Source organism: Haliotis cracherodii, unplaced genomic scaffold (genome assembly GCF_022045235.1).
Source record: "Haliotis cracherodii isolate W230 unplaced genomic scaffold, xgHalCrac1.p SCAF_6, whole genome shotgun sequence".
In the NCBI taxonomy this organism is placed as follows: Eukaryota; Metazoa; Mollusca; class Gastropoda; order Lepetellida; family Haliotidae; genus Haliotis; species Haliotis cracherodii.
The window spans coordinates 65,256,483-65,279,231 of NW_027266319.1; the positions used below are offsets into that span (position 1 = coordinate 65,256,483).

General features: G+C 39.5%; 1 pseudogene; it reads right to left on the reverse strand.

The window, feature by feature from the left end:
• Positions 1-12,461: 12,461 nt before the first annotated feature.
• LOC139446212 (probable glutathione S-transferase 6) lies at positions 12,462-21,697 on the reverse strand (annotated as a pseudogene).
• Between the last annotated feature and the right edge of the window lie 1,052 nt (positions 21,698-22,749).

Here is a 22,749-nt window from a genome sequence, read left to right on the forward strand (position 1 = left end):
GCAATGTTGTTGGGGTTTTTTCAACAAAAGGTAAGTAAGTACAAGGTAAGTTTTTTTAAATATGCTTCAACGTGGGGAAAGGGTCAGACACTGCACGCTTGAGACAGTTGCCCTTGTGTCTGGGGGAGGGGGGTTGAAGTTTATGGCAGTATTGCTCCCAGACCTGGCGGGTAGCCAGGTGCGCGGAAGCTATGCCCGATTTTTTAAAGTACTGATTTAACTTCGAAATTTTATTGCATCTGCCATCTTGTTTATTTGACTTATTGACTTTTGCCATTGACTTATTACATTTCTTGGTATGAATGTTGTCCAAACTGCACGAAATTACTTAAAATGTAATCAAATGTTTAAAAAATTTGATCCCCCTAGACGTTTCCTCTTTTTTCGGGAAAACCTGCTCACATCCCTGTATTTAACACATCAAGATTAGGTATTGACAAGGATACAATCTTGATTCTGACATATCTATCACCTGAGAACTCGCCTATCTATGAGGGTAAGGATAGAGATGGTATGTCAGTATTGGAGGACTATTTGACAGAGATTGTACATTATCACCCAGAAAAGGAAGTCTTTCTTGCTGGTGATTTGAATGCTAGGACCAAAACCTTCCTTGATTACATACCTGAAGATAACATTGATTTTATCCAAGGAAATTGGTGATTACCCAACTGACAGCTTTGAAGTGCCAAGAAACAATAAAGATTCTGATAACTGCAACAATTTTGGTAAGAGACTTGTTGAATTGTGCAAATTATTCAGTATACATATATTGAATGGAAGATGTCACAGAGACAAGCAAGGTGAATATACATGCATTACAAACAATGGTGCCAGTACTGTGGACTATATGATAGCTTCCCCTAGCCTCATTCCATGTATATCTGACTTATCAAAATCAACAGCAACAAAAACTTATTGAATATAGAGCTAATCCTAAATTATTCTGGAAATTGTTAAAGCAAGGGAGACAATCACAATTGCTAGTTGGAATTACAACTGATGAATGGATGAAGCACTTTTATTCCCTCCTCCACTCAGAAAATAAACCCAACTTACCCCCACCAATGGACACAGATAATTATGTAACTGATGATACCCCGGCACATGAAGAATTAAATCAACCTATAACAAATCAAGAAGTTGAACAACATATCCAAAAGCTTGCAAATAATAAATCTCCAGGACCTGATGGTATTGTCCCTGAATATTTCAAGAATACAAAAAATATAATTTTACCTACATTGACTGCTCTCTTTAATGAAATACTTGACAATGGTGTGTTTCCAAATGCTTGGAATAGAAGTATCATTTGCCCTCTTTTTAAGTCTTGAGACAAGCATTATGTAAACAACTACAGGGGAATATCCTTGATTGATAACTTGTGTAAAATATTTACCTCTATCAAACTGGAGACTTAAGAATCTTTGTGAGAAAAATAACATAATTGATGAACTACAAGCAGGATTTAGGTCCAATTATTCAACTATTGACAATATTTTTAGTGTGCAGGAAATGACTCAAAAATATGCAGGGAAAAGAAAGGGGAGATTTTACTGCCTCTTAACTTTTCAAAGGCATTTGACTCTATAAGACATGATAATCTATTTAAAAGCCTACATGATGTTGGGATCAAGGGTAAACTGTTCAATAAAATTTCATCAATGTATTCAAGTCTGTGTGCTTGTGTAAGGGCTTCAACTGGACTAACTGATTATTTTGAATGTAAGATTGGCGCCCGGCAGGGCTGTATTTTGAGTCCACAACTATTTATAATATTCATAAACAAGCTTATAATTCAACTTGAAGACTGCGGAGGAGAAGGTGTTTATATATCACAAGATTTTAAAAATGTTTCTGCCATAATGTTTGCAGATGATGTTTCATCTGTATGATATTCGGCAGTTCAACTACAAAAGAAAATTTAGGCTCTACACTGATTCTGTTTATAAACTGGTATGAAAGTCAATCTGAAGAAGACAAAAGTAATGGTATTTAGAAATAGTGGTCCCCTAAGAAGTTATGAAAAGTGGTCATATAATGGTGAAAGCATTGATGTTGTTCCATTTTACAGATATTCAGGAATTATGTTCACCCCCAAACTTGTGTAGACCCAGGCTCAAACATGTTTAGCTGCTCAGAGTTCCAAAGCTGTGTTTGCCATAAATAGATATCAGAAGAAACTTGGTGATATTCCATGCAAAGATTTATTCAAAATTATTGATAGTATTGTAACTCCTATATCCTGTGCTATGGCTCTGAAATCTGGGGAGTTAATTACAGCAAAATCATTGAGGATATTCAAGTTAAGGTGTGCAAATCAGTTCTTAAAGTGTCAAGAAATACATGTAATGTGATGGTGCTTGATGAGTGTGGTAGAGCTCATTTACAGCTTACATATATGACAAGAGCTGTGAAGTACTGGTGCAGGCTGATACAACTGAGCCCGGAGAGACTACCGTATCAGTGTTATAAGATGCTAGCTGTTCTGGATGATTCAGGTCGCACCACCTGGGCCACACACATAAACCTATTTTATTCAGATTTGGATTTGGATATGCATGGATAGCACAAGAAGTTGGAGATAAAAATGATTTTATTTCGATGTTTAAACAGAGACTATTTGACAACTTGCAGCAAACCTGGAGTGTAAATGTGAACAGTTTATCTGACTCTTATTCCTATAAACATTTTAAATCGCTACTAAATGTTGAATATTACTTAAAGTCACCACTTCCATCTCACTTAAAAAGGATTTTATCACGCTTCAGATGCAGTAACTTTCCAATAGCAGTAAATACTGGAAGATACCATGCCACATCATATGAAGAAAGACTGCCCTCTCTGTCTATCTAAAAAATAAGTACTTTATTGAAAATTTAATATCATGTACTATTAATTTGTGAATCCTACAGCTCCCTTCGTAATGCACTTTTAGATAAATATATTACCTCTAACCTTCAGCATAACTTTATCTCTTATTATTTCCTCAGATGCATATGATACCTTATATAAAATATCTATTTTTCTTACCAAAGCTCATCAACTTAGGGTAAAAAATAAATAATCCACTGCGAAAACGTATAAATAATTATTTTTTAAAAATGTAAACAATGTAAATTTTCCAAGTTTGTAAATATGTCATTTTGCGCAGGCTTTATGTATTCCTGCATATGTATGTATTTTGGGCCAGTGGCCTTTTATTGAAAAAATTGTCTGTCTGTCTGTCTGTCAGTTCATGTGACTATCAATTCATTCATCATGAACATGAAGTCGACATAAACGTGTTCCTGATATTCGTTTTGTTTTCGTTGATCAGAATGATCGTTTGTTTATTTTATCGTATTCCTTATACACATCCCAAAATGTGACACTGTTTCATCTGCTGATGATATCTAGTTCATTACCCTTATAGCCCTTATGTCACGTTGGCTCTACTTTAGGGCTTTACTGTTTTTGTTATTTAACCAACTCCTGTTCACTATCACCTCGAATAAATGTATACTCACGCGCAAAAGAAACGCTAGTCGAGTATGCAGTATACATGTTATTTATTTTCAACAGTAAAGACAAGAAATACTAATAGGGCAAGATTGACAAAAATTTGACTGAAGACAGTTTAATGGATTAAAAGGCAGATGACATAATTGTTTTTTTTCAAATGTTAAGGGCTTACACAGTTTCGGGTCAATACCCAAAATGTCAGTCAATACCTGGTGTGACCACCATGAGCATTGATCACTGCCACACATTTCCTGTACATTGAGTGGATCAGACGATTTGTGAAGGCCCTGGGGATCCTACTGCACACATCAAGTCATGGGTCCAAGTTTCGCATTAAGTCCAATCCCTGCCCATATCATGACGCTAGGTCCACCCCATGGATCCCTTTCCACAACGTTTCTGTCAGCGAAACGATCACCTCGACGCCGCCAAATTCTGACTCTTCCGTCTGCATGGGAGACACAAAAGCGACTTTCATCAGAGAAGACATCGTCCCGAGGCAAGAGAGTTAACTGACTTTAAAAGTCCAGTTCCCACCCTTGCCGAACTTGGCTGGAATTCCTGGGCTCGATCGTAGCGCCACCAGTGTCCTTTCTATGCCTCTCCTATTGACCAATCAGATTCAACCTCTCGTATCACTTGCATTTGCTTCAAACAAAACGGTGGCGCTCAGATAGACGATCTGATCGAAAATTATGATCTATATTGTGATTAAACGAGTCTTACATTGCGAAGTGCATCAAATAATCTGAGTACCTTGATTAAAAACATGAAAAGATTTAGAAAATATCTGTTGACAACGAGTTAGCGGTGCACATGTTTTGCAAATCCTGCAGTCGACCGAAATCTGCATGAGACTTTACGAACCGGATTTCGATTTCAGTGCGCGATTTTGATTGGACTATGCATAGACTCGTTAGTCCAGCCACAATGTAACTCCATAATACCAGCCTAGTTCGGTAAGGGTTGAAACTGGACTTTTATAGTCAGTTACCTCACTTGCCTCGGGAAGATGCAGAGAACATGACACGCCTCCACTCACGATGACGCCAATTGTGATGACCCAGTGCCCACTTAAGTCGTGCTTGTCGATGCCGTGGTTGGAGAACAGGACGACGTGCTGGTCGGCGACATCTGAGGTTGTTGGAACGGAGACGTCTGATCACAGTGTCCCGGCTAATGTGTCGATTATGTGCTCCTATGGTCTGTCGAGCACTTTCACTTGCAGTTAGGAACGGATGTCGCTGGTGTTGACGGGTAATCTGCCTCGATCTTGTCTAGGTGTGGTGACTCTAGGACGACAACTCTGAGGAAGGTCATCTGTGGTCTGTGTAGCATTGTATCGATGCAGGAGATGGTAAGTTGTGGTTATGTTAACGTTGAAATGACGGGCAACATCTAGGACAGTCAGACTCTCCAGCTTCCAAACGTCCGATAGTCTGGTTTCTCTGAATTTGAGTTAGGCCTGGCATTGTTGACCAAGGAGTGGTAGGTCCAAGAATCAGCCACAGTTTTATACCCACTACAGTTCGTGCATTTCCGATTTCGCGAGAAATGGGTGCATGATACCCACACATTCATTGAAATGGTGCGTTTTGGCGATTCGTTTTTTATGTTGCGTTTTTACTCGGGGCTTCCAAAATGCAACCAAAAATATTTATAACACCATCAGGCTTCACTACATGCTAAAACTCGTATCAATTTATGGCTCCGTGTTTGTTACCTATTTTCTTAAAACCACTTGCGTTTCTTTTGCGTGTGAGTATATATGAACATACAAAGCATATACAAAGCAATACAATTTCCACTATATTACAAATGTACACGAACTCGTTATTTGTGCCATAATAACAGGCAATACATCAATTTTAATTCAGATTCACATATTTCGCACCCCTCCATTAGTTTTCCTTGGCGTCTGTGTGAGTGGGGTGATATAATCCGCCGAGTATTGGACTGAACAACGTCCTGGTGGCGATGATATCAGCCATACTTACCTGACTCTGAAATGAGTGAGTTTTGTAGAAAATGTCAGTTTTACGGCGTGTTATCATAAAAGAGGGTGAAAGCTCCAAATGACGCAGATTATCGATATTTCCTACTGCATCGAAGCCCATGAGTACGGACATTGTGCTGAAAGAGAAACCTCAGGATTTGGTGTGTGTGAATCAATCTTGGATTCAAACCAATAACTAGCAGACCCAGGCACGGCTATAATATATCATTATACATCTCTGTCACCCGTGATTCTTCTCTATTTATACATTTAATGCTAAGCCATCCCAAATTTACACACATGACACAAGAACTATAATTTTGATACTTTGTGCGTGAACATACCAAACCCAACGTGGAACTACAGTTAAAAAAACCCAAACATGTTTGAATGATTTATGTGAATCATTGATTTGCCTTTGCATGTGTTTGAAACGGGTGCCAGTGGCGGGACAGGATACACACACCTTATTGCGAACACCCGGTATTACCACTATGTTGTGATATACACCCTGAAGCTCTGATAAGTAGGAAATGGACAAAATTAATTACCTCCCTTGGATAGTGGCTGAACCACAAATCGCTGCTTTTTTGTGTAATGATTCCACATGAAGATTGTCTTCGGTGCCAAAACGATCCCTCACAGTGAAAATAGGTGTATCGGTCGATATCTGGAGAGCAAGGATCGGCTGTTTCATTCACCCCCGATGGCAGATAGAAAATATTCAACCCTACACTCAACACAGACGAGGGGCACAGTCCTGGCTTACCTGCTTCTACTTTGTACAGTAATACTGCTCAGGGTATCCCGCTCTATTGTCTATTGCTTACAGATCGAGCCTACAAATACCCCTGATTGTTAAACTTTTATACATTTACCCTGTTATTGTAAAAAAGAGTACCACAATATAAAGAAGTTTGTAGAGGTGGCTGTAGAACCAGTCCATCACGCTCAACTTGCACCGTGTGAGATGCCAGGTCGAAGTCACTCTGTTTCATTTGAAAATGGATAGGGTTAGGGTTTGAAAAATTCAATAAAAAATGGAAAATTAATAAAAACATTTTTTCTCTTTTGACTGCACCCCTCCATATGACACAGATTATATGTGCTAAGTTTGAGATGAATCCACTGAATAGTTTAAGAGAAATCGCGCGGACAAAGAATTTCATTAGAAAATGGATAGAGTTAGGGTTTGAAAAATTAATGAAAAAATGGAAAATTAACAGAAACATTTGTTTTCTTTTGACTGCATTCCTCCATATGACACAGATTATATGTACTAAGTTTGAGATGAATCCACTGAATAGTTTAAGCGAAATCGCGCTGACAAAGTTTCCTCACGGACAGACGGACGGACGGAATCTTGGTATAACTATATAAATGAATGGGGATTGCAGTGTATCATATCTCCCTTTGCGTCAAATGCCAGGGGGGTAGCTATTTTGATAAAAAAAATAACATAGAAGCAACTATACATAAATGTAAAATTGATCATATTAATGGAAACTTTATTTTGGCAGATATCACCATTGAAGGCATAAGGATGACTCTAGCTACTGTTTATGGACCAAACCAGGATGATCAAAATTTCTATAAAACATTTTTTACTAATATTGAGGAATTTGAAAATCATTCTACTGTTATATGTGGAGATTGGAACCTGGCTTTGAATCCAACTATTGATCTTGAAAATTATAAAAAAAACATTAACAATCCAAGAGCAAGAAATATAGTTTTAGAAACTCTAGAAAATCTTGATTTTGTTGATAACTGGAGAGAACGAAATGAAGATGTAAGGAAGTTTACTTGGTGGAAAACGAATCCGAGGCAACAGGCAAGACTTGATTTATTTCTTGTTTCAGGTGATATGGCTAATTTGACATTAAATACCCCAATCTTACCTGGCTATAAATCTGACCACTCAGCTATTATTATGACTTTGTCAGATTCTTCATCCAAAGAAAGGGGTGCCGGTTATTGAAAATTCAATACCTCTTTATTGCATAACAAAGATTATGTGGATCTTGTGAAAAAACATTTGTTGAAACGAAAAGGGAATATGCAGATTTGGCACTTTATGAAAATAGTCTTAGAAATAGCAATGACTCTGAATGAAAACTGTCCATCTCTATTTTTGGAAGCCCTCCTTATGAAAATATGTGGAAAATGCATTTCATTCTCATCTTTTCTGAAAAAAAAGAAAAGGAGAGAAAACACCAAAATTGGAAAAAAAACAGTTTAGAATTAGAAGAAACGACAAGAAATTACTTTCAATCAGTAAGTGAGAGAAGCTTCTCTGATCTATCAAAGTATAAGAAAGGATTAGTGGTGAGGTGAGGTTAAATTGGGTTTAACGTCGCGTCTAAGATTATTGCACTTATATAGCGACGTGCATGCACGTGTGTGTGTGGCTGCTAGTCGGACTGATGCCGATTTATAGTGCTAGCTCACTGAGATACCATGCCGCAGTTAAACATGAATACCCCACTCAGACACAGTATACTGACTCCGAGCCGACCAGTTCTTGTTTTAGCCCCTTAATGCCGAGCGCTAGACAGGTAACAACCAGTACCATCTTTTAACGTCTTTTGGTATGACGCGGCCAGGAATCGAACCCCGAACGCGGACGCTCTACCACTAGACCACGGAGGCGGTAGAAAGAATTAGAACAATTAAAGGAAGATGAAGAGTAGGGAAGGCAAATAAGAGTAGGATTCAGTGGTATGAAGAAGGGGGAAAACCGTCTTAGTATTTTTGTCACATGGAAAACAGAACTTACACAAATAAGACTATCAATAATTTAATAAATGCTAATGGTGAAGTCATCACTGAGGGTGACGAAATACTGTCTGAACAGAAAGAATTTTACAAAAACCTATACTCATCTAGAAGTTCTGAAAGGGAACATACTTTTGAAATCGGACAAGTATTAGATGATGTTGATACTCCTGTACTTAGTAACTCACTTGCGGATTGCCTTGAAAAACTTATTGAAATGTTTGAACTTGCAAAAGATGTTAAATCATTGACGAATAACAAAAGCCCTGGCCTGGATGGGTTTCCAGTTGAATTTTTTAAATTCTTTTGGAATGACTTAGGTGTATGGGTTTTTAGGTATATAAATGAAACTTTCCAAAATAATCAAATTACTTTAACTACGAATAGAGGAATAATTACATGTATTCCCAAACAAAACAAAGACAGAAGGCTGCTGAATAACTGGCGACCAATTTCTTTTCTGAATACTATATATATAATTTTAAGCTCTTGTGTAGCAAACAGAATTAAGAAAACATTAAATACTTTAATACATGGTGACCAAACTGGCTTTATACCTGGTCGATGTATAAGTGAAATTTTGAGAACCATGTACGATATCATGTATGAGCTGAAAGAGCAAAATAGGGCAGGGCTTTTATTGCTTATTGATTTTGAAAAGGCTTTTGACACAGTTTACAAAACATTTATTGAATTGGTTATGAAAATTTTTGGTTTTGGACCAAACGTAACAGGAGTCATCAGAAAGATTATATATCCCCCCCCACGCCCCCCCCCTCCCCCCACGCCCCCCCCCCCCCCCCACGCCCCCCCCCCCCCCCCCCCCCCCACCCCCACACCCCTCCCCACCCCGACCCGGCAGCTGTCTGTAAAGTAACCACTAGTAAATGTGCAATTCTGTATGTAATGAGTCAAGAGTTGAATGTTCTTGAAGAGGCATAGATTGTTTACCAACAAAAGATCCACCATGGTCGCATCCATATGAAATGGAAAGTAAAACAAGTGTGTTTCTGTGTTTTTTTTGTGTGCAAACAAATGACAATTTACAAGAAACAATAACTAAACAAGCTTATTGTCAACGAAGTCATATATATCCCCCGCCCATTTTAACACGTTATGGTCCCAAACCAGGTAACTGACCCAACATTTCTCTTAGTCCATGTCAAAATAGCTGCAATGGAAATTCTACAATAAACATTTCTAAAACTCCTTAATATCAAACGGCACCAGTTCAGTATGTGCTTTATATATAGACATGCAATGTTTGGCAAGGAAATATTTAACAGTTTATCTGTTAAACTCCATAAGTGAACCAACCCTGTAGTAAAACTTAAATCTAACATGTTGCCATAGAAACCTTAAAAAATAAAAAATCCTAAAATTCCTAAATAGCAAAAGGCACCAGTTGAGCATGAGCCTGATAGACATGGAAAATTTGTTAGAACGTTTTGAATGGGTTTTGAGTTCTGCTCCGGAAACGAACTCCACCCTATAGAACCTAAGTCAAACTTGTTGCCATGAAAACGTAAAAAATAAAAAATTCTAATATTCCCAAATAGCAAAAGGAACAACTTCAGTATGTGCCTGATAGATTTGCCAAGTTTCGATCAAATACACTGAATTGTTTTCGAGTTCTGTCCCGGAAAAGGAAATGATTACGCACGGACAGACGGACGGACAGACAGACTGGCTGATCGCTATATGCCCCTGCATTATATGCCTGGGGGATAATTAAATGGGTTAATATCTTAACTTAGAATGCATTTAATCCAACATTACATGATCTATGGGTAATAAATAAAAGAAAAAGACTAACATATTAACAGATTACTGGGAGGCTGGAAAAAAAAGACATCTAACATTAATAGGTTAAATCACAGTTATTAAGACTCTGGCACTTTCAACATTAGTTCAAATATTTTCAGCACTTCCAAACCAACCAGATGATTTTTTGGGAAAATTGAATAAACTATTTTATACATTCATTTGGAATAACAAACCAGAAAAAATAATAAGATCTACCTTGATAAGGAAATATGAAGAAGGTTGTCTGAGAATGATAGATACCTGCAAATTTATTGATTCATTGAAATTACCAATTTTAAGGACAAGTCTACAAAAACGGACTTTGTCAACATTAAATAACTTCCAATCAAAACAGATATTCCTTTTAGCAGCAAATATTGATAAGTTTATTACTTTGACAAATCCCTTTTGGAGGAATATATTGAATATTTGGGGTAATTACTTCAGAAAACTTAAAGTTGACAAACAAAGTATTGAAGAAATTTTTTCAGAGCTTGTTGGTGTGGCCAAGCCAGCTCTGACATTTTGTTTCAGTTGACCATTCAACAAATCATTAGCCTTGTGGAATGCCTTATCTTTCACAGTGTCAATATCTCTCCCGATAACCCTGAGATGCCTGTTGAGTGCAGACCGAATGTTCCGCATTGTATTTTTGTGATAAACATCATCCGACTGAGACTTTGTTCTCGGTCTAGTCTCAGCATAAAAGGATCGCCGACTTGTGCCAAGCTCTTCTGGAGATATGTTAACCGAGTGTTTGGATTTTACGTGTTTGAAAGGACCAGTCTGAAATGAAAGGTATGTAAATTTGATTGATGTGGATATGTGGCCATTACAACTTTTTAATCTGATTAATCTAATTATGCATATATATATTTTTATGAATGTTATAGAATTGTACTTTTGTAGGTTGGACCTGAATCACTGTTTATCGGGCGTACGTAACATGGTGTTTAATTGACGAGTGTGAACATTATTGAGCGAATCCATAACACTATTTACAGTAATTGGAATAATTTAAGTGCAATAAAAGATGGTCACCGCTGAACATCTTAAGAGCCCATTTTGTGTTTTTTATTGTCGATGCTGAATGCCTTTGTACCTCAATGTCATCCAGTGTTTCTTCACTAATTCTTTGGAATCTCCCGTCACTCTCAGTGGGCGTGTCATCCACGGGTTCTTCTTTAACTTGCGTAACAGGAACTTCACATGTGGTTGTCCCATTTTCTTGACCCAGTGACATTAATATGGCATCGAGATCATCACTAACGATCCAGTGTACATCGAATGAACCGTAATCAAACTTTGATACCTGTTCATCGTCCATTTTTTAGTGTTTACGTCTAGCAGACGATAACACAAAACAAAGCAAATTTATCAATGTATCATTTTTTTATTTCAAACACGGCAGAACACTTTTCTAACCCATGGTTTACCAAAACAGTTGTGTAATTAAATAACACAGTATAATGTTATTTTTGTCACATGACTTGAGCAAGATATAAATAGAATACCCGGAAGGCAAAGGAATTCCCATGAAGGGTTTTCCCAGGAATGTATTGGAAAGTAGTCCCGGCATGGAGTGACACCTCGCGCTGAACGTATGAACGTCAAATTGTGTCGTTCATACGCTTATGGACGTCAGTTTCTCGGTCATGTGACCAGCTTCTCATCCAATGGAAAAGCCGTATATCGTGTAAACTTCAAATTAAAAAATTATATGATGTTAAACTAATAGATTTTCAGTACAGATATATAAATAGAGCTCTATATACCAAAAAGGAATGATTGAAAATGAAGTTAATGGATGATGGTATATGCTCATTTTTTGTCTCTGAATCTGAAAACATATACCATGTGTATGTAGAATGCGATTTTGGTTAGGAAGGAATTTTGGTTAGAAACTTGCATATTATATTCATATTACCATTCTGGATAAGTTATTTTGCTCTAAAAACAACAACTACCTTTTTAACCACATAATTCTTGCCAAAAAAAACCTTCACCAATCAAGCATTAAGAAAACTCCATTATGCTTTCCTTTTTTCATAAAAATGTTGAAAGATGTATGTAAAATAGAGAAATGTATCGCAATGAAAAATAGTAGTATTAATAGATTTGACAGAAAATGGAGGAATTATCAGCCTACTTATTATAATTTCTCAGTCATTCAATATATGTTCATACCCTTATCTGATCATGTTTTAAGACTATGAATTGCTACATGTATATACCTCATGTAACAATGTTATATATATGTCTACTGAACTGAAATAAAAATATTTTTAAAAAACATTCAAAACATGTGTTGTTGCCTTGACAGTTACAGTGCATCCATAAAAATAGTTGTTCGATTTCCAGGCTGCTTATCTGTCCTTCACATTCGTGTTAACGGTCGCTTGGCCAACCACTCGGCAATTCTCTCGTTAGCCTTGACCATCTCTGCGTTGGCCTTGACCAGTGGGAAGCGGTCCACCATGCTTTGGTCTATGGTAGCGTCAAGAATTTCAAACGCAGCAACATCGGCATATCCAAGCTGAAAATATCATTTTAAAGTATACACTCCTTATATTGCAAATGACTTAAGATTTGTCCTAATAAATTACTCATTGTGAATTGCTCAACATTCATTAAACTTTAATTGCACTCAAGAAAAATATGCTGTTTGTGTCATTTAGGTCAATTATACTCTAAAGGTAACATGGACAATCTACCATTTTCTACACACAAATAGATTTTTTGTTTGCTTGTTGTTTTACGCCGCACTCGGCAATATTCCAGCTATATGACGGCGGTCTGTAATGAACTTCTTTTCTGTTGTGGTATAGCCAGACAGGGTAACAACAAGTACCATCTTTTAACGTCTTTTGGTATGACGCGGCTGGGGATCGAACCCTGGATCTTCCGCCCTCCGGGCGGACGCTCTACCACTACATGTGAACACAATCGATGATTGAAATGTTAGTCTAAGAACAAAACATGAACTAAGAACTCTGATGTATAAATTTACCTTCATCTTTGATTGATTGATGTATTTTCAATCTTTATTCAGCACCGAAGAGGCCACAGGCCTATAGTAAGAAGCATTAAGTTTATGAATAATCAGCATTGATTTTGACTCCATAAACTGTCATAAAGTATTCATAAAGTATCAGGGGTCATTTCAACTTTCAAAATGATTGACGTAGTCCCTTATAGAGCGAGGATTGGGCTGTTTTCCCACCCGATTGACTCACATACAACATTCACATGGTTTAGAATGGTACAGTGAATGGTAAAGCATGCAAATTACACTAATACGCGATATTTCATAAGAAAAATATCATATCTCCATTGAAACATAAAACCAATATTTATGAGTCTTTATATGTAACGACTAGTATTATGTCTACCTATATACCACTTTATTGTCTCACATTGCGGTAGTTAAAGAAAACACAGTGCTCTCAACATCGTCTCTATCAGAAGTGTTTCGCAACTATTGAACTGCATGGCAAGTATTTATAAAACGACCGGGGGAGGAATATTCTTGGGGGAGAGTTTATTTCGAGAGGGGCGGTACTGTACCGGTATATATTTGCCGGGGGGAGATTTTATTCTGGGGGCGAATATATTTCGTGACACCGGCCCAAATTTAGTACAGCCGATGGATGACGCTTGCTTTAAGCTCTTATCACTCTGGTAAAACCAACGGGTGCTGACCATCTGAGGATTATTTAAACACAACCACGTTTAGCGGAACTGGGTGTATATATATAAAGTATCATTCTTTGGGATTTTCTACAGATAGAGGGGGGCACGGGTGGCCCAGTCGTCTAAGGCGCCGCGATTCGCTGTGCAGAGTTGCGTCCCTTGGGCACGCCAGAAACCTATGATTGTGGGTTCGAATCCCGGTTCGCCCCGATTATGTTTCTAGGTTTGTCAGCACCATACCCGTGCTCGTGGGTTTCACCGAAGTGGTAAACGTCTGAGACCTGCATCACTTCGGGCATTCCTCCCACATTAAGCTGACACGCCGTGATATAACTGGAATACTGTTAAAAGCGGCGTTAAACCCAACTCACTCACTCACTACAAATAGAATATTTATACAGGTCGTTTTTGATGACATCCGGCATGTTCAGCGAACAATTATTTGTATTTGTTTCAAAACATGATTAAACTTATTTTTTCCCTTATTCTTGTTTTTGTTTTTTGTAAATCCCATTCATTTTAGCAGTGCTACTCATCATGGTATTTTTGTTTATAAACTGCATGGCAAAAGAAAATATATCCCATATAGCATAATGGCTAAATATGAAATGGTTAACAAGAAATGGTTATTCGTTGGTGCTGTACCTAATACTGGTGTCATTGGTGTGTTCCGGACATGCATGGGGCGGTCGGGTAGCCTAGTGGTTAAAGCGTTCGCCCGTCACGCCGAAGACCTGGGTTCGATTCCCGACATGGGTACAATGTGTGAAGCCCATTTCCGGTGATATTGCTGGAATATTGCTAAAAGCGGCATAAAACCATACTTACTCACTCACTCACCTACAGTGTTGCGATGACTCGATGTTTTGATAACATTTTGATAACGATAGCTTTTTGGTAAAAATCCATCTAAGTTCATACTTTCTTATGCCCGGCAGTTTATGGTAGAATTAATACCTTATCGCCAACATAGAATCCGTTTTTGTTGTTTTTCAACACAGTCTGAAAGCATCCCAGAAACATTGGCAGCTTAGTTTCATTGTTTTCCTTCACCATCTCCGCCTACAAAACCAAAATAAAGACAACTATAGATTGATCATGCAAAACGAAGCAGATTTGAATAACCTTTTAACGCTTTTGGTATGACGCAGCCGGGAATCGAACTAACGTCCTCCCGCTCTCCAGGAAGACGCTCTATCATTTAACCACGGAGGCGGACAAAATTACCTATAAAATCACGTATGATTATTATATATGTTAGACATTGCGGGTCCGTTAATGTTGCCATCATAAGCACAGGCATATGTAATATATCAAGGACCGTATCCGTGGTCTAGCGGTAGAGCGTCTGACCGGAGATCGGGGTCGGGGGTTCGTTCCCCGACAACGTCATACTAAAGGACGTTAAAATATGGCACTTGTTGTTACCCTGCCTGGCGATCGGCTTTAAGGGGCTAAAACAAGGACAAGTCGGTTCAGTTAGTGTATGATGAGTGGTGTATTCATGTTAATTCTCAGTGGGCTGCATGGCATTATAAACAGGCATTACTCCGGACAAGTACAAACAGACGCACACGCGCACACACGCACACACACACACACACACACACACACACACACACACACACACACATACACATACACACACTAGCATGCACGTCGTCATATAAGCGCAATAATCTTGAACACGAGTGAGTGAATATGGTCTTACACCGCTTTCAGCAATATTCCAGCAATGTCACGGCGGGGGACACAAGAAATGGGCTTCACACATTGTCCCCGTGTCGGGAATCGAACCCGGGTCTTCGGCGTGACAAGCAAACGCTTCAACCACTTGAACACGATATTACACCCAATTTTACCTCATATAAATATCCAAATGCTTCCATGTTCAAAGGGATCAAACCTCCCTAATTCACTCAACACTTTATGTTGGTGCATGGAGAGTTAATACATATAACAAGTTGCTAAGCAACGTCACCTTTCTCACTTCATCCACCTCACCCAAAAGTCGAACAAAGGCTGCAACTATATCTCCCACAATCCCAAGGACTTGGTCAACTTCTAGTACTTCAACATCAGTGCTGCCATGGAAACCTAGTTCATAACTTAGATTACAGTTGATCAGTAAGATCCCGTATTGCAGTGTCCAGGTGGTCCATGTGACTAGAAGAGTTGCGTCCCTTGGGTGTGCCAGAAGCCTATGATCGTGGGATCAAGTGCCATATTTCCCCTTATGTTTCACAGTTCATAGCCACTCACAGTGAGGATGTTAAAATTGTTCAAATTGAACACCGCATTATTGTTTCAGCTAAGAATCATCACAGTTCATCGCAATAACCATCACTGTTCCTACCAACGAACCATTACAAATCAACTTGGAAATAATGGGTGCCGTGTCCCTGAAACACAACGGACTAGATACTATGAACACACACTTCCATTTAGAAAGTGGGTGAGTGAGTATTGTTTTACGCCGCTTTTAGCCATATTCCAGCAATATCACGGCGGGGGACACCTGAAATGGGCTGCACACATTGTATCCATGTCGGGAATCGAACCCGGGTCTTCAGCGTGACGAGCGAACGCTTTAACCACTAGGCTACCCGACCGCTCCTTTTAGAAAGTGGTCAAATGTAACAAATGTTATGATTGGGGTAACACTTTCTTAGTTGACTGCAGATTCCAGTCCCACCCGGGATTCGAACCCACACTGCCAGCGTGAGGCGCCCAGCTTCATAGCTTTCGGCCTTGGGAGCCGTGCCAAATGACATTTGCCAAAGGGGTACACAAAGTACGTGATCTAGACTATCAGTTGTCGGACTTTCATTTTGTGGAAGCCTCGATTGGGCGCCTCACCCTGGCAGTGTGGGTTCGAATCCCGGTACAGTAAACTACGGTTATAACGAACATGCTTATAACGAACTAACGGATATAACGAACTAACTTTTTAGTCCCGACTATATAGTTATGCTGTATATATGCTTATAACGAATTACGGTTATAACGAACTAAAATTAGTAGTCCCTTTGAGTTCGGTATAACCGTAGTTTACTGTACTAGAATCTGTAGTGCACTTTACCGGGCGCACTTTTTCAGATCCAATTAGCGGTGTTGGGCTCGAACGGCTCACCGGCTCTGCTACCACTGGACCACGGGCGCTATCAAATGTATAATCAGTGCTCGTCTAACGGGTCATTAGAATCCCTATCAACATACATGGGTAATTCAGTAAACAATGAATTGCGCATGCGTGTGACGTCACGGTCCGCTCTCCCATTCAACTTTTCTTGAAACCACACCCGGCATTGTTTATGTCAACATGACCGACCAATGGGATTAACCTTGAAAAGGTAAGAATATATGGCTAACCTTTGCCCAAAGCAAGCTAACCCTAAGGACCGAAAAGGGGTGTTGGATCGTAAAGACTTGTAAGTTTCCCTAAGACCGAAAACGGGTGTTTGATCGTAAAGACGTGTAAGTTTCCCTAAGACCGAAAACGGGTGTTTGATGGTAAAGATGTGTAAGTTTCCCTGAGGCCGAGAACAGGGGTTTGATCGTAAAGATGTGTAAGTTTCCCTAAAACCGAGAACGGGTGTTTGATCATAAAGATGTGTAAGTTTCCCTAAAACCAAGAACGGGTGTTTGATCGCAAAGACGTATAAGTTTCCCTACGACCGAGAACGGGTGTTTGATCGTAAAGATGTGTAAGTTTCCCCAAGACCGAGAACAGATGTTTGATCGTAAAGATGTGTAAGTTTCCCTACGACCGAGAACGGGTGTTTGATGGTAAAGATGTGTAAGTTTCCCCAAGACCGAGAACGGATGTTTGATGGTAAAGATGTGTAAGTTTCCCCAAGACCGAGAACGGGTGTTTGATGGTAAAGATGTGTAAGTTTCCCTAAGACCGAGAACGGGTGTTTGATGGTTAAGATGTGTAAGTTTCCCTAGGACCGAAAACGGGTGTTGGATCGTAAAGACGTGTAAGTTTCCCTAAGACCGAGAACGGGTGTTTGATTGTAAAGATGTGTAAGTTTCCCTAAGACCGAAATCGGGTGTTGGATCGCAAAGATGTGTAAGTTTTTCTAAGACCGAGAACGGGTGTTTGATCGTAAAGACGTGTAAGTTTCCCTAAGACGGGGGTTTGATCGTAAAGATGTGTAAGTTTCCTTGAGACCGAGAACGGGGGTTTGATCGTAAAGATGTGTAAGTTTCCCTAAAACCAAGAACGGGTGTTTGATCGTAAAGACGTGTAAGGTTCCGTACGACCGAGAACGGGTGTTTGATGGTAAAGATGTGTAAGTTTCCCCAAGACCGAGAACAGATGTTTGATCGTAAAGATGTGTAAGTTTCCCTAAAACCGAGAACGGATGTTTGATGGTAAAGATGTGTAAGTTTCCCTACGACCGAGAACGGGTGTTTGATCGTAAAGACGTGTAAGTTTCCCAAAGACCGAGAACGGATGTTTGATCGTAGAGATGTGTAAGTTTCCCCAAGACCGAGAACAGATGTTTGATCGTAGAGATGTGTCAGTTTCCCCAAGACCGAGAACGGGAGTGGGATAGTAAAGATGTGTAAGTTTCCCCAAGACCAAGAACGGGAGTTGGATAGTAAAGGTTGTAAGTTTCCGTAAGACCGAGAACGGGTGTTGGATCGTAAAGGTTGTAAGTTTCCCCAAGACCGAGAACGGATGTTTGATCGTAGAGATGTGTAAGTTTCCCTAAGACCTAGAACGGGTGTTTGATCGTAAAGATATGTAAGTTTCCCCTAAGACCGAGAACGGGTGTTTGATTGTAAAGATGTGTAAGTTTCCCTAAGACCGAGGACGGGTGTTGGATCGTGAAGCGAGAGTCACCAGAGCGTGAGGCACGGTAACGGTATAGCGAGACAGCGGTGGCACTATATAGCGCGGTAATTGAGCGGATGGTGGAGGTCGGCTGCGCCCGTAAACTGCATTAAATCATACCCCAAATATAACATTTGTCACTAGGTACTCCTAAAAGAATCACACAACTCACTGAACCGTCTGGCCAGGAAGTTGGAGATAGCCATGCTGTGCGCGTACTGTGTCCCATCTACCTCCAGTACCGGAAGTATGCCGAAGATGTTATCTGGAATTTAAAACAGCTACGAGGGGTGTTCATAAAAGATTTCCCCTGACCCACTTCCGATGGACCTAGTGGAATGAAACTTGTATTAGTCTTTCTCCACATATGAACATTTTTTTTTTGCATGTGGAGATGTTTGTATGCCGCCGTTGCCATGATCGTACCAGTTCCATCCAATCGATGATGTCACGATTCAGATTGTTTTTGTTTACAATTAGTTACACCGAAAGTTCCTCAACTTGAGTGTTTTCCTTTCATCAGCAAACAAACAATTATGATGGAATAGGAAAAATGATAAAATGATAAAGAAAATATCGGACTGCATGCCGCTCAACGTGAAGTGCTAAAAGTCAACAATGGCCGTTTCTGGTAGTTGTGTGCCGAGAAGTTTGACCGAAACAATTTTAACTCGCGATATTTTCTTTTGGAGGTAAATATACTACTGAAAGTTTTAATATTGAGCAAGCTGAGCATTTATGCATGTCATACGTAATTTAAATGTTACGCAAAGCCTTCTTGGTAAATAGATATGGCGAGTTTTATTTTGGGGTGTCGTTATGCTATTTGCCTGTCAAATGGGTTCGACATCAGATGCAGGGGGAAGTGACACCTCTGTCGAATGGGTTCGACGTTAGCGTGCACAGCTTTAAGGAAAGGTCATGCTCACACCAGTATTTGTGAAGCATACTTGGGATATATGTTTGAATACCTAATGAACTCCTTGTGTCCAGCTACCTGATATTTGCATTTGTATGTTGTTTAATGCATAAGTAATACTTGTCACTTCACATGTGATTTTTAAAATGAAATATATATTATTTACTGTTATGTCCTGTAGGCATGTGGTTTCTGGAGCAATAAAGGAATAACAGTCATGATGTCAAAAGGTAATTTTGTTGATTAAAACTTTGACATATTTAAGTCTTTGGATGGCATTTAGAAGTGATACACATAAGGAAGAGAAGTTAAGGATGGTGGTGTTCCTCATAATTACGAAGTTGACATCCATAAATTCTCTTCCTAATGAGATATTTGTTGTACTTAATTTACATGTTTAGCTATTAACAGTAATAATTCTTGGATTCATGACAAGTCTTTTGTATTAAAGATCACATATGAATTTTTTATTTGTGTTGTAAATTTTATCAATGCAAGTTAATTGATGGGGAGTACTTCAGATCCTGTCTTCAGATACTTTTACCATGGCAGGTTTCCCTTTCCTGGAACATGGATCCGATTGATTAGCCATAACCATGGCAATTACAGGTGCTCATTTTATCTAGGAACCTCTTAATGTTTTCAACTGTTCTCACATCCATGTACCTAAATACTGGCAGTTTATTTCGTCCAATATTCTGAAAGTGTGATCAGGGATTTTTATCTAAATTTAGAATTCCAAACTAAGTGCGCTTGGCAAACAGATTGGGGGAAAAATAATAACATAATTTCCTTACATTCTGCATTATTTTAGGATGGCACAGATATGTTAAAACTTTTGAAGAGGGACAGTTTACTGACATCTGATGCAGATTTGGAGCTGAATATCAGCCTCCTGAGCAGGTCTAGATTTATCCCTGGTGACATGCCCAACCCCATGTTCCTGACGCCCAAATAAAATATATGTTATGATTCATTTATTACATAATAAAACCAATGTAGCAGTGAGGGGAAATAATGTACTGCTTTTATTTTATCAACTATTCTTTTATGTTTATTCATTAAAAAGACCCACTAACTCTAAGTCTTTTAGGTTATATTGGTTTTACGTAGAGCAATGTAACTGTTGACAATCTATTTATAGATATCCACATGTTTGTAACTTGTGCTTGTGTTTACGGTTTCCAGTACTTTCCATACACTTATATTACGATGGAGAGTTAAAACAAAATTTAGTTACTCCGCCCTTGGATGAATAATATATTATTGACATGCTGTAAATTGACAATATAGTATGCTCTGCCTGACATGAGTGCTTCGAAGTATTGCACGCTTCTAACTTTCAGCCATGGTGACGTCCTCATTGACCGATACAACCATTACATCGGACTTATGACTCATTCTCACTCCGATATGCAATTTGACAACCAAAATAGAACCAAAAACAGATCATGTATAACTCTCTTTAGATAATTTTGACACACGACCGGTAACAAAGCATTCTGAGCCAAATTCATCCCCCGCGCATTCAAGTTTCACCGGCTGTGACGCCATGCGAATAGCCAGCGGTTGTCCCCCCTAACGCCTAAAACGAGGACGGCAGCTTGTGGGCGGGGCTTATCGTTCGGGACTGGATCGGTCTACCTCGGCGGCGTAGCTTAGGGTTGAGATTAGATGGTTGTTTTAAAATAAATACGAGGTGAGGTGACCACAGATGACCACGACTGTGTAGCCTATGGTTTGTTAATCAAGTTCCAATAGGTTGAAATAAGTGACATTCATATTTCATGTTATATCGAGCTGTGATTCGAACCGAGTGCGAAATCTTGAATAAGAACCAAGATGGCGGGTGTCACTCCTTGTCTACATGTATATAGAGGGGTGTGAATATTTTCCTATACGAATATATTATGCTATACACGCTATCATCGAGTTCCTGTTCCACAAGCTCGCCCAAACCCACACACATCCACTCACTCACCTACCAACTAAACCACCCACTCAACCACTCAACCACCCACGAACCACTCACTGTTTTTCTCCCCGGGCCAGTCTTCCTTCTTTATTCTGACGTCTTCATATTTCTGTCCCGCCAGAGCAAATAGCATACGAGACGTCCGCGCATATCAAAATAAATCAGTTTGTATTGAGGCATATTTCCGACCAGCTCCTACCACAACCGCGAAACAGACGGCAAGAGGCAAATCACACCTGTGCACCTGTACACCTGTACAATATGTCACTCACTGCAACGCGGCCGAATTGGCGCATTGTCAAGTTCATCCATTATCCTACCTAAAGTGCACGCATTCAAGCACGCAGTCGTGTCACTTTTTACATGTCTAGAGTGAGTGAGTTTGGTTTAACGCCGCTTTTAACAGTTTTCCAGTTATATCACGGGCGTGTCAGCTTAATGTGGGAGGAAAGCCCGAAGTGATGCAGGTCTAAGACGTTTACCACTTCGGTGAAACCCACAAGCACGGGTATGGTGCTGACAAACCTAGAAACATAATCGGGGCGAACCGGGATTCGAACCCACAATCATAGGTTTCTGGCGTGTCCAAGGGACGCAACTCTGCACAGCGAATCGCGGCGCCTTAGACGACTGGGCCACCCGTGGCCCCCTTACATGTCTAGAGGTATCAGCAGCTCTTAATGAGACCTATGAATGAGAGAGAAATATGGGACGCTTCACACTTGAATTTTTATGCGAGTAGCGGGTTTGTGGCAGGACATGCTTACCACAGGAACTCGATGATAGCGTGTATAGCATGATATATTCGTATAGAAAACAAATCACACCCCGCTATATAGTTTTGGTCGCGTCAGTATCTAACACTCGCCATCTTGGTTCTGATTCAAGATTTCGCACTCGGTTCGAATCACAGCTCGATATAACATGAAATATGAATGTCACTTATTTCAACCTTTTGGAACTTGCTAAACAAACCATAGGCTACACAATCGTGTTTATCTGTGGTCACCTCACCTCGTATTTATTTTAAAACAACCATCAAATCTCCACCCTAAGCTTGTTGGTTGACGGTGATAGATTTAAGATTTCAAGCTCTTCTTACGCGTTAAGTACCAATTTCAAGTTACGGTGTATTTTAAAGTGTAACTCAATAGCTAAAATAAACAGGTCACATACATGAAAGCACGAAACGTGAAGATCCGGGGTAGAATAGGTCTTCAGTAACCCATGCT